This window comes from Canis lupus, chromosome 12, assembly GCF_011100685.1.
Source record: "Canis lupus familiaris isolate Mischka breed German Shepherd chromosome 12, alternate assembly UU_Cfam_GSD_1.0, whole genome shotgun sequence".
Taxonomy (NCBI): Eukaryota; Metazoa; Chordata; class Mammalia; order Carnivora; family Canidae; genus Canis; species Canis lupus.
This window is the reverse complement of record NC_049233.1, coordinates 58,578,674-58,591,558: the sequence shown is the minus strand read 5'-3', so window position 1 is coordinate 58,591,558 and position 12,885 is coordinate 58,578,674.

Here is a 12,885-nt window from a genome sequence, read left to right as displayed (position 1 = left end):
TGCCTCTTTCATTCTAATTTTTGTTTCTCCCATAAGTGAGCTCCTCCTCCTCAGATTGTACATTTCTGGTTGATCTTTAAGCCCAACAGAAAGCAATTCCTATCCTTTGCTCCTAACCTCCAACTATCTCAAAGCTTGTCAACTGAATATTTCCAGTTCTTTAAAGAAGGAATTAATTCCAACTGTTAACGTACTACTTTAGTACTATATAACTGAATATAATTAATACCTATTAAAGGAAATAATTGAGAAATCTACAAGTATAGCAAGAAGTTGCTGTGGCCAAGTTCAAAGAGGTTGCTGCCTGTGTTCTCCTCTAGGATTTTGATGGATTCACATCTCACATTTAGGTCTTTTATCCACTTTGAGTTTATTTTTGTGGATGGTGTAAGCAAATGGTCTAGTTTCATTCTTCTGCATATGGCTATCCAATTTTCCCAACACCATTTGTTGAAGAGACTTTTTTCCATTGGATATTCTTTCCTGCTTTGTTGAAGATCAGTTCAATAACCAAAATATGGATAGAACCCAGATGTGCATTGACAGATGAATGGATAGAGAAGGTGTGGTATATATACACAATGGAATATTACTCAGCCATCAAAAAGAATGAAGTCTAGCCATTTGCAATGATGATGGAGCTAGAGAGTATTATGCTAGGCGAAATAAGTCAGAGAAAGACAAATACCATATGATTTCACTCATACGTGCAATTTAAGGAACAATACAGATGAACATAGGGGAAGGGTAAGAAACAAAATAAGATAAAAACAGAGAGGGAGCAAATCATAAGAGACTCTTAACTCTAAGAAACAAACAGGGTTGCTGAAGGGGAGGTGGTTAGGGGGATGGGGTAACTGGGTGATGGGCATTAAGGAGGACACTTGATGTAATGAGCACTGGATATTATATGCAAGTGATGAATCATTACTTTCTACTCCTGAAACTAATAATACGCTATATGTTAACTAAATTGAATTTAAATATTTGTATTTTTTTATTTTTTTAAGATTTTATTTATTTATTCATGAGAGATACAGAAAGAGGCAGAGATACAACAGAGGGAGAAGCAGGCTCCCTATGGGGAGCCTGATGCAGGACTCCATCTCAGGACCCCGGAATCACGACCTAAGCCAAAGGCAGACACTCAACCACTGAGGCACGCAGGTGCCCCATCCAAGTATATTTAATACAACCTACTAACATTCTAGCCAAGAGTTTAAAACATCAGTATTTCAATTAGGTTTTTCATTAATTTCATCAACTCAGCTTGCTCTGGGATGGGCACCGTGCTAACTACTAGGAACATAGCAATGAACAAAACATGCATGACCCAGAAGACAGGTAATAACTAAGTGTGATTGACTTCATGAGGAAGAGAAGAAGTGTACTATGTTTTAAGACAGTGTCGGGATGCCTGGGTGGCTCAGTGGTTGAGCATCTGCCTTTGGTTGAGGTCATGATTCTGGGGTCCCGGGATTGAGTCCCATATCAGGCTCCCTGCATGGAGCCTGCTTCTCCCTCTGCCTATGTCTCTGCCTCTCTCTCTCTCTCTCTCTCTCTCTGTGTGTGTCTCATGAATAAATTAAAAAATCTTAAAAAGAAAATAAGACAGTGTCGTGGAGGACCAACCAAGTCTGCAGGTACAAGGAGTGGGGGCCATGCAGGCTTTCCCAAGAGAAAGGTCACTCAGTTGAGATGAGCAGCTGGATGTGAGATGGTCATCTAGATTAGAGGGACCTAGGGAAGCAGGTGGAAGGAGCATCACCCAAAGCCCTAAAGAGCTGTAAGAGTGAGAGGATTTTGAGAAGCTGGACTAAATAGGTAAGCAGGGGTTAGATCATGCATATGTTCAAGGACAATGAAATGTCTTGGCTTCTTTCCCCTAAGGGCAGCAGAATGATCTGATGAAATTAATGTTTTAAATCTATTGTCTGAGGGGCACCTGGGAGGCTCAGTGGTTGAGCATCTGCCTTTGGCTCAGGGCGTGATCCTGGGGGTCCTGGGATTGAGTCCCACATCGGGCTCCTTGCAGGGAGCCTGCTTCTCCCTCTGCCTGTGTCTCTGCTTCTCTCTCTGTGTCTCATGAGTAAATAAATAAAATCTTAAAATAAAAACAAATCTATTGTCTGATAGCTATATGAAAAGTGTACTAAAGGGGTGCAGTTGTCAAAAGTGGGGAGTCCATAAGAATTCTATTGCAGTGAGAGAGGATGGGACTTGGCTGAGGTGGTGGATGGGTCGACGAAGAAGACTGGAGAGTTTTAGAAGCTGAAATCAGCAGGACAAGAAGATGCAGACGAAGAAAGAGTTAAGGACATTTTCAGATTCCTGGCATCTTTATTGCCCTATAACTCAACAGAAAGCAAGCAAAAGTGTTCTACTCTGGGGCTAGTGGAAAAGAAACAGAATTATACTACTGGTGCAACAAGGAGAGAGAGGAAATTGCCAACATGTTTCACAGTGGAAATCATACTAGTGGTCAATATCTGTCTTTGAAAAATTTGCTTCATCTTTTTCTCAATCCTCTTCATATTCCCCAGCTGTTTCAGTCTAAACCCTTCCTCCTATGGGGCTGTACCTCCAACACCAGGGTCCTGATCTCTCCACAGACAAATCCCTCTCCTTCTGCTCAGCTTTCCTGGCATTTGCTGCCAGAGCTCATCATTACTAAACAGGTTTATTCACCTGACCTGACTGTAAGCCCTTTGAGGCAGAGACCATGTATTACAATCATTTCAGGGCCATTATGGTCTCCACTCTGCTCAGCACTGCATCATCGCTGCTCCTGATGGAGGCACCTTCAGCATTGCCCATCAATCCCGAGACCCGCGGTTCCTTATTTTGTAATCTCCATGGTCATCCACAAAGACATAGGTCTGGAATGCAAAATCAGCAACAAAATAATTTTATCTCTCAAGAACATGCCCGCATTTTTTATTGCTATTTGTCAAGTAGAAGAATAATCCAGTTTCAAAGTAACTAAATCCCTAAGCACCAGACACTTAAACCACTTGTTGTTGACCCTTTGCTCAGGACCAAAATATAGCAACTATTCATATATGTTGGGTTTTGGGTAATAGTTTCAGGAGAAATTTAAACAGCTCACATTTCAAAACAGTGCACATATTTTTCTAAGATGTATTTTGTAAATATGATTCACATTGCAATGAATAATTATATCTCAATAGTCCTGATAGGGATGTTTGGTTTTGTTTTAATTAAAATGAAATGACACCCACACACATATACATATTTTGTTCAAAGATAAAGGCAGGGGGCACCTGGGTGGTTCAGTGGGTTAAGCCTCACACTCTTCATTTCAGCTCAGGTCATTGTCTCAGGGTTTGAGGTCAGCCTGGTGTCGAGTTCTGTGCTCAGGGGCAGCTGCTTGAGATTCTCTTTCCTTCCTCTCCCTCCTGCTCTGTCTTCTCTCTGCTCACACCCCCTTTCTCCAAAATAAATAAATAAAATCTCTTTTAAAAAAGATAAAAGGCAGGACATAATTCACAATAGAGATGTATAACTTAAAAATTAGGTTTACAATCTAAGTTTTAAAATTCAAATCTACTATTTTAAGTTTTTTTCTTCCTCTGCTTAAAAGAAAAAGTGTACCCCTAATTTTATAGTGTGTATTTACATTAACACTCAATTTATGCACAGCAAACACATATTTAATGATGTTAGACTATTGATCCCCAATTGTTTATTACAGGGTCCTGATGGAGAAATATTCTGAGTTGTTTAATGATATCTATGCTTCATACCAACGTAGTGTTTTGATTTGAATGTTCTTAAGACCTTGTGAAGGAAGAAGTCATGGTTTTATCGGTCTTTCGGTTTATACAGGGCAACTAAGACACTGAAGGTACAAGCCACATTCTTAAATAAACTTGGTAGAAGGACTGTACTGTCTTCCCTTTCAGGCCAGCAGTACTTTTTTCCACTACATTTTCACTATTGGCATCCCTAATTCGTCTTGGACTTCTGTCTCTAGAATCAGACAGAACTTCGGGATGACTCACTGAATCTTTTTTTTTTTTTTTTTTTTGTAGTCTTAGAAATAGAAAACCATTCTAGATTTTGGTCTAGCTCCAGACTGCATTGGATAGAATAAATGTTGGCTCCATTCACATTGGTTTTTCAGAATGAAATATATCCCATTATTTAAGATACCACATTATTTTCTTTTGAAACAGTAGCATGAAATTCAGTAAGATTTTATAGTTTGAAAACCAGGGAAGACATTAATTTAGTTAAAAAAAATATAAAGATATTTTCATTATTTAGAAGGTGAATATTAAGTATTGCATCACTTTCAAATAAATAATTTATGTTATTTACATTAAACCATTAGAGATAATGACAGTTCTTAGTAAGTACAAACTTTTGTGAAACTTATTATGTTAGAAGTACAGAAGAAAAATCTCAAATGATGCCCAGGAAACGTGTACTTGCATTTTGTTTTAATTGGCTAGACTTAAGTAGGAAGACCTTTAAACTTCTTTTATACCTTCATGAAGTATTGAACTTCTTTGATAGTGTGCCAGAAAAAAAAGCATATATACTCCATATATAAGGTATCATCTACCTGTAAAAACCTTATGTCATCCTGAGTTAGATAATTTTGTATTGAAATGTTATTAATATTACTGCTTAACGTTAGCACACATTAGAAAAAAGAAATGATTTTTAAAAATATTTATTTATTTACTTGAGACAGTGGAAGGAGGGCAGAGGGAGAGAATCTTCAAGCAGATATCCCACTGGTGTGGAGCCAACATGGGGCTCACTTGATCTCATGACATTGAGATCATGACCTGAGCCTAAATCAAGAGTTGGCTGCCTAAACAACTGAGCCACCCAAGTGCCCCAGAAATGATTTTTTTGTGTGTGTTGGCCTTTATTTTATTTAATTTTTTAAGTTTATTTTTTTTTCGTAATCTTTTAACCCAATGTGGGGCTCAAACTCATAACTCCAAGATCAAGAGTTATATATATACTCTTTCAGTGGAGCCAGTCAAGAGCCCCAGAAATGACTTTTTACACATGCATTTAATGTATGCATCTAAGGATGACAGTGTAAAATGTGTCCTTAGATATACCTTCAAACAACCTAAAAGCAGCCTTTTTAGCAAAATTGGAGTCACTTAACATCTTCTCCTAACCACAGTGTACTTGCCATCACGCACCCTAACCATAATGTTCCAAACCAGCAGTTGCCAAGGAAGAGCAAGGGCATGATGTGAAGAGCAGAGATCCAAGGGCATCTGAGTATGTTGTTCTCTGTGGCTGGATTCTGTTCTCACACCAGAATATGGCCACCAGTGGCTTTATCCAGCATAAAAAATACAGAGCTATTCATAAGGAAATTTCAAAGCATAAAATATACATTAATTCATAGAAACAAATGATATAAAAGAGAAACGACTGATAGCCATCAATGGACAAAATATATTAATATTAGTAAACATATTTTTGATCAAATGTATTCACTTTTAGTAATTATGTCAATGTAATTTCAATAGCTCAGCTTAATATATACTCCAGTCAATATGAAAGATAAAGTGCTGTACCAACAACCCATTCTTTTTCTTTGATTTAGCTTTTTCCTTTTTTTTAGTATATAAAATACATACATTTTAACATTTATATAATGTCATCAATAAAATACCAGTTTTATCTTCACTCCTGGGTATGAATACTCCTTGACTCATTTAAGGATATGAATTATACAAGCCACGACTCTTCCTTCCCTCTTACATAGGATGCTGGCTTGCCTTTTGTATTTGCAATCTGTATGCTGAATAAATTGGTGTGTTCCTTTCCCTTGAAGAGGCTACATATTTCATACATATGTGGCAGTTGTAGGTACATATGTCTGCTGTAGGTACAACTCACATTCATCGCAAGTAATTACATAGAAAGGGTTATAGTGAGCAAAGTGAGTTGATAAAAATGATAATGCAAGGCTCTATATTTATTCATTTGCAATGATTTCCACATCAACTTCACTCAGTTTATAAATCTAAACATTAGTTCTCTTGCTGTCAGCACTTCAAACTCCACCTGGGATCAGTCAGCCAAGCTGTGATTTCTGCCTCCTAGAATCATCATGCAAAAGAAAGATTCTGCATTTGGAATGTAGCTGACAGGTTGGTTGATGATGCACCAGACAAAAAGGAATGCACTTTTCCTCCTCAGCTGTATAAGCTCCTCTGTTCCACAGGCTTATACCTTTAGTAAGGAAAGCAGATGTGACTTAAGGAACAGGGACAAGGGGGTGGTAGGCAAGGAGTTCTCCTTCCATGACCACATCTTTAATTGCAACACATTTTTGGGGGGGCTTATCTTATAAGGTATTAACATTTCCTGGGCATCAATAGCTAATTAGGTCTGATGATTTTATTCCCGAAAGAAAAAAGTTATATGCAAATTTTGCACATTTAAATGGGGGATATGATAACAAATTTGCCAAATAATCAACTCTGTCCAGCATATAATTCTTTTCCTTTGAAATTTCACTTTTTCCTTTTTTATTTTTTTTTACATTCTAAGTTTTTTTTTTTTTTTTCCTATAGCACTGACTGCAATAGAATTTATCAAGCTGTTTATCTTTAACATGCTAGTCATGTGTTACCTATCTCTGGGGCCTAGAATATTAAATTCATGAATTCTTCTTGATTTCAGGCTTTGACAACCATTCATTCGTACATTTCTTCTTTTGTGTTGAATGTTTATATTTCACAAAAAGAATTACCCTGAAGACATAGCATTTATCTGTCACTAAGCAAATATGAGCTCTCGAAAAAATAAGAAGTTCAAAAGTAAAGAATTATTCAGAATTAGGTGGCTAGTTGCTTCTATGTCAAAGAGGCAGACTTTGCTAAACAGAAATTCAGCCTATATTGGGTTCTGTTGGGTATCTGCAATTGTAGATATAACAGACCAGAAGTTGAATATGTACATAGCAGCTAGAAACTCATCATATGGATTTTAGGTTACCTTTGCACGTGGGCTTTAGCGAAGCTATGGATGGAAATGTTCCCATAAAAGAACTATCCCATTTGTATATTTAAAGCTTACCTTTGAATCATTCTCTCTGCTGTTTCCCTATCTCCTGTTTTCTTAAATGCAAGTTAATCTGTTTATTTAGATTAGACAGCCAATCAAATAAAATACCAAATAAGAGTCTGACTGGTCGAGGAGAGTTGAAAGTTACCCTGCTGTCGAAGATAGGAAAATAGACTAATAAAATTAATGCTTTGGCAATATGTAAGTCTATTTCCTTTCATATTTTACCTACTACATCAAACATAAAATCATCCTGGATACTTTCCATTATTTTTTAATGCAATAAATTTATTAGGTTAGTATTCACCTACATAGTTTTTATGTTACTAACAAAAATATTTTTATATAATTTTATTAAATTTTTAAAATATCTCTCTTACCCAAGAAAGACATCTCCATTTACAAATGGAATGGAATGTGTATCTCTAAGTGTGTCTTATGGGGCCTATTATTGTTCTTGTACTGACCTGTTGGAAAGTCAGTTCATTAAACAATTATTCTGGGCTGTGGTCTGAGCTTCTAATATAGCAAATTTAAAGAATCTAAAACAAAGATAGTAGTCTGACACAGAGTCAGTGAGCTATGCATTAGAAGGGGTTCACTGGCTATGACTTATGGTGGGTTATCTCCATCCTTGGTTTCTCATACCATTGGTTTTCATATGATAGCACCCCGGGGAAATCGTTTTTTATTCTTTCTTTCCTTTTGAACAGCCAAGATTAAGGATGCTTTTGTGGCTTCTTCTAACTACACATGGGCAAAATCCACAAACTGATCTTTCCTTGGAACCATAACACTGGAAAGCAGAACAAAATAAGACACATTCTGATTGCTTTGGTAAAAGAATTAGGGATTGGTGATGAATAGGGTGGCCTGGCACAATGCCTGGTACAAATTGGTACTCAATAAATACGTGTTGAATGAGTAGAAGAATAATACCTAATTACCAATAACATCAGCAACTTTTAGAAATGGCCCTGGGATTGATATTTTATCCCCAAAGGGATTATTCAGTCATTCAACAATGATTTACTAGGCACCTAGCCCATGTAAAGTTGTAATATCCACTCTAGGGAATACTAAAATGGATAAATTATAATACAAACTGATAACCGAAGTACCGTAAAATTTGCATGAGTACTAACATAAAATCGAAAGGAAAGGCTATGAAAGAGATCCAGATAAAGTTAGTGTAAAGGCAATTATTAGTTCTTCCCTGCGGTGACTAACGCACATCTCCCACACAGTGATTAATGATATACCCCCTTAATAAAAGCTACTACTTATTTACTGCCAAGGCCAAGTGCCTTCTAGATGCCAGGTATTTTGCTGCTATTTTCCAATTAATATGACAATCTAGCATGGAAAGCATCACTGTCCTCATTTCATAAATGGGGAAATGGCAGCTCAGAGAGGTTAAGAAGAAAATTTTCTCAAAGTCATGCAGCTAATCAGCTCTAGATCCAGTGTCTCTCACTGCTGCAAGGGGAAGACCTACTGAGTTCCTGCCTCTGTTTCTCTCTTCTTTCTGCAGCCCAGATCCTTCACTCTTAACAGCTCAGTATGTTCCCTCGAACCCCCTCCCACCACCAGCCCCACCAACTCCTCTCTCTGGAGAGAGTTAAGAAACGCTTAACACTCTGAAACTCTCCTCCAAGTTACCTCCAAGTCTTGTCTGGGAGAAACAGAAGAGTTCTGGGTTTCTTTCTGGTCCCTGAAATCAGTCCTCACATGATAATTTCCAACCTTTTGTAGCTTGTGCCCAAGTCATGCCTGGATTGTCTAGTAATCCAGTCCTTCTGGGATGGGGGTCCTGGCTTGCCTGGGGCATCTTTATCTGTGGACTGGCATCCTATCCTTGAACTCCAGCCAGGAATCTGAGGCACTACCACCTGACAACAGAGTTCACTGAGTCTCCTGGCATTTCCTGTTTGGATCCTCTGGGTTACAGATTCCCTAACATGGAACACAAGGCCTTTGATGGTAGGGCTCCCACTCACCTGTCCAATCTCACCTTCACACCTTCATACCTCACACCTTGGTCAGGCCGAACTACTACAAATCTCTGAATTTGGCCCATCCATTTTCCCACCTAGGACTTGACATAAATTACTCCCTCTATCAGGATATCTTTCCTCACTCTTTTCCTGTTTTCTGAGTTCACTCTTATTTAGAGCTTCACCTAGATATCCACCTCCTCCAGGAAATTGCCCTAGGTCTGCCCAAGACATTCTAGGTTTGCTCCTCAGTCTCCTTAGTAAGCTAAGAGCGATTTGAGGTCGTCATTGTATTTCTAGAAACTAAGCCAGGGCTGGCACACTGCAGACACTTAACAAATATTTTTTCATTGATATAAACCTACTCACAAAGCAATTTACAAGGACCATAAAAATCAAACAAGCAGCACTTGGACAACATTGATTTCCAGTTCCCTATTCTTTGATACAGTAATTTTCCCCTTGATGCAATATTCTAATATACTGGCTGACTCTTGTGAATTTTTTAGGCCACCATGAGAATTTTAGTTCTAGCACATGAGAATTCTAAGTCCCTCCTGTTGGAAGAATTATTTCCACTCATAGTTATTGCAGGGACTTACAGAGTACAGTAGTGTGATTTGCAGGTGTGGAACCTGGGGCCTAGATAAGTGTCACATGCTGTTGTGATGAGCCTCATGAACAGAAGATTTGAACTTGTATTCAAATTATATTTCTACTGAGATAGAATGTCAACATTTTAAGTATGTTGTTAATTAAGACGATTCTGTGTCTGTGAGTCTTATGTCTGACAAAGCACTTACCAAAAATTTTAGTAGGAATGTTCCTAGGAAAAATGTCTGTCTTGCCACCCCTGTGTCTGCAATGTGGGCCATCAGTTTGCCATGTCTCCCAGCAATGCCATCCGAGAAGGGAGAGGATCTTTGTCTGGGAGTGGTGATGGCAAACTCAGAAGATGGAATGAGTACCTCGTAAGGCATGGAGCCATTGCAAAAGGCCTGGAACACTGTCTGAAATGTGTTAAGAGTTTTCTGGCCACATTCTCAAATGATTAGGAACATAGCGTTCTTTCATGCTTTGTGGAAGTCTACTGTATTGCTGCCATCCTTTAAATAAAATTGTCTTTCTTTTAATGGAAGGAAAGGATTTCTCTGGGGTATTTTGTTGTTGTTCTTGTTGTTGTTGTTGAATTGTGTTCCCTGAGGCCAAATCTGCACAGAATGCTTTCTTAAATAAGCAAGTCCTGACAGTATCATTGGAAGAAAACAAAAGAGGAGAAAGGTCAAGTTTTCTCGGCACACATGGGCTAGCACTAACATTTACTCCACATTTATTCACTCATTCATTCAGGTGAGGTTTTAGAAACCTAGATTATGCCAAGCACTGTGCTGGACACTGGAGATCTGGATGATACTGTAGTGAGCAGTGAACAAGGTAGCATCACTGCTTCCTTCCAGCACTGGAGTCCCGGGAGTGGGGAGTGGAAGGCATTGGCTGTCATTGACCAGGGTGAGTTTTTCCTTTTGATCCATGTCTTTCTGGATTCAGAAGGCAAAATGGCCCAACAAGAACAATACAAGGAACAAAATCCTTTGTTCACTTAGCCCTCTGACTTTTTTTCTTAAATAAACTGATAACTCTCAGGTGGAAGATTTCTGATCATTGGTGAAGGAAGATTTCATAAATCACCACCCTGCCAGGAAAACTTGGGCACGTGTGACTACTCAACTCTACTAGCATTCCCCCTTGAGACTTCTGTGCGTGTATGAATTCCTGTATAGAGCAGAGAGACATTTCATTCTTGGATGAACTCGGGAGAGGTGAATTAGCCTCCACATTTTAGACATATGAATTATTCTTTAGTCTTCTTTATAATATAAAGGGAAATACATTTCATCTCATGCAAATACGTATTCAACCTTTTTTATTTAATTGAGTGCAGGAGTCAGTCTCCTATTCTATTTTTATTTACTTATTTGGTAGTTTTGAGGAAATTTCTCCATTTTACTAACCACTTTAAAATCCTTCTTCAGATTAAGATCAACATCTGAGGCTAGAATTTAAACCCCAGAAAAGGTAGTAAAGTAAAGAATCTTTAATTTATGAAACTGAACAAGTTGACTTATCCAAACATCTCTAGGGCTTTAATGGGGGATATCTATAATTCTCTGAATTGTATTCCTTTCACAGTGATATTTTGTAATTCCATTCTATTACCCTTGCTTAACATTAATGAGATAAAAAGATCACATTATGGCGATTGATGTTCTTCAAATTGAATGCACGTTTCCATGTACAAAGCTGTCTGCTAATTTAAAAAACATAGCATGTAACATAGAATCATGACCATGGTCATCACTCAGCTGGGACCAGATAGCATTTTTTATCTATTCATTGGATTTAACAAGGCATGAGATGGAAGCAGAATACAAAGTGTGGGTAGATTATCCCATATCCCTCCTTTTGGCCAATTCTTGGCAATCTCAGCAAGGAAACTGAGGCTTCATGTTTCCATGGAAATAAACCTCAAGGTCAAAGGGGCATATGGAAGGTCAGACAATGACAAAGGAACATCTGAGAGGCCATCTGGATGAGTGACCTGACATAATTAGTCATTAATCCCACTCTGGGGAACAATAGAGCTGGCAGAGAGTGTGTTTGGGCTTTGATCGTGGTCTGGGTGATCTCATGGGGAAGAGGGAAAAAAGCCCCACTTGGTAACTAAGCAGATTACCCCGGCATGCTATTAACTAAAGACGGGGTGGCCGAGCAGGCCGGTGGGATACGCATTTTACATATTAGACTACATTTCCCTTTACTTACCACAGGCCCCTCTAGGGCCATGTGGCTTTCGGATTAGCTTCTGGGTAGCATTTTTTACAGTTTACAATGGAAAGAGAGCAAGAGTCCCAAAATGCGTTGCTTAAAATTCTCAGGCAACAGATGGGAAGATAGCTGGAGAGCCAACGGCATTAGCCAGCTTGGTTTACAGGTGTCAATATTTACTAAGCAAAGTTTGCCAGGGTGCCTTTTGGGAAAAAGCAGAGAGAATAGTTAATCAGTAAAACAATAGCAATCAGTCCGTTGTCTGTTTTTAGCAGAATGGTTAGAATTATAAGTTGCCTTAAATGGTAAGGAGTACTCATCGGCATCTGTCTTTCTCTTTGGTTCTTCTTTTTCATGTTTATTAGTCTTAGCTGACTTTGATCAGTTACCCCTCACATGTAGCTGGAATCCTCCTATTTGAAGAGTTGGTGATGTTTTGAGATCGATTGTGTGCATTTTTGTAGGATGTGAACACGCTAGCAGTCTTTACAAATGCATGTATTTCGGCACCTGCTGAAATCACCCTCTGCCCCCCCAGGGATAACTGATTATACTTGCTGTGTAAAGAATGGTGGCCAGATGAGGTAGTAAATATATTGGACCAGAGTCTCTTTATTAGAACAGATTTTTGAAGAATGAAATTTAAAAGTCATTGCGAAGTTTTTCATTTTGAAAGCAGAATCTGATTAGTCATTTGGGTAGTATATTCTGGTAACCAGACATGAGGCACACATTACTGGAAAGGACACTGGGCTGAGGGTGGGGGAGCTGACACATATCATTACCCTAACTCTGCCGCTCATCTGACGTGCAATCATTTTGTGAGCATTTCTTCTTCTGTGAAAGGATGGGTTGTGCTATATCAGGGATAAGAAATATTCTCTCTGTAATGCCAATGATGATAGGTCAGTAGTGGCTGCCTACACATCCACTGAACATTGAGAAGGGCCCGTGGGGGGTATCTATGCTTGGTGGGAAAGAGTGGTTA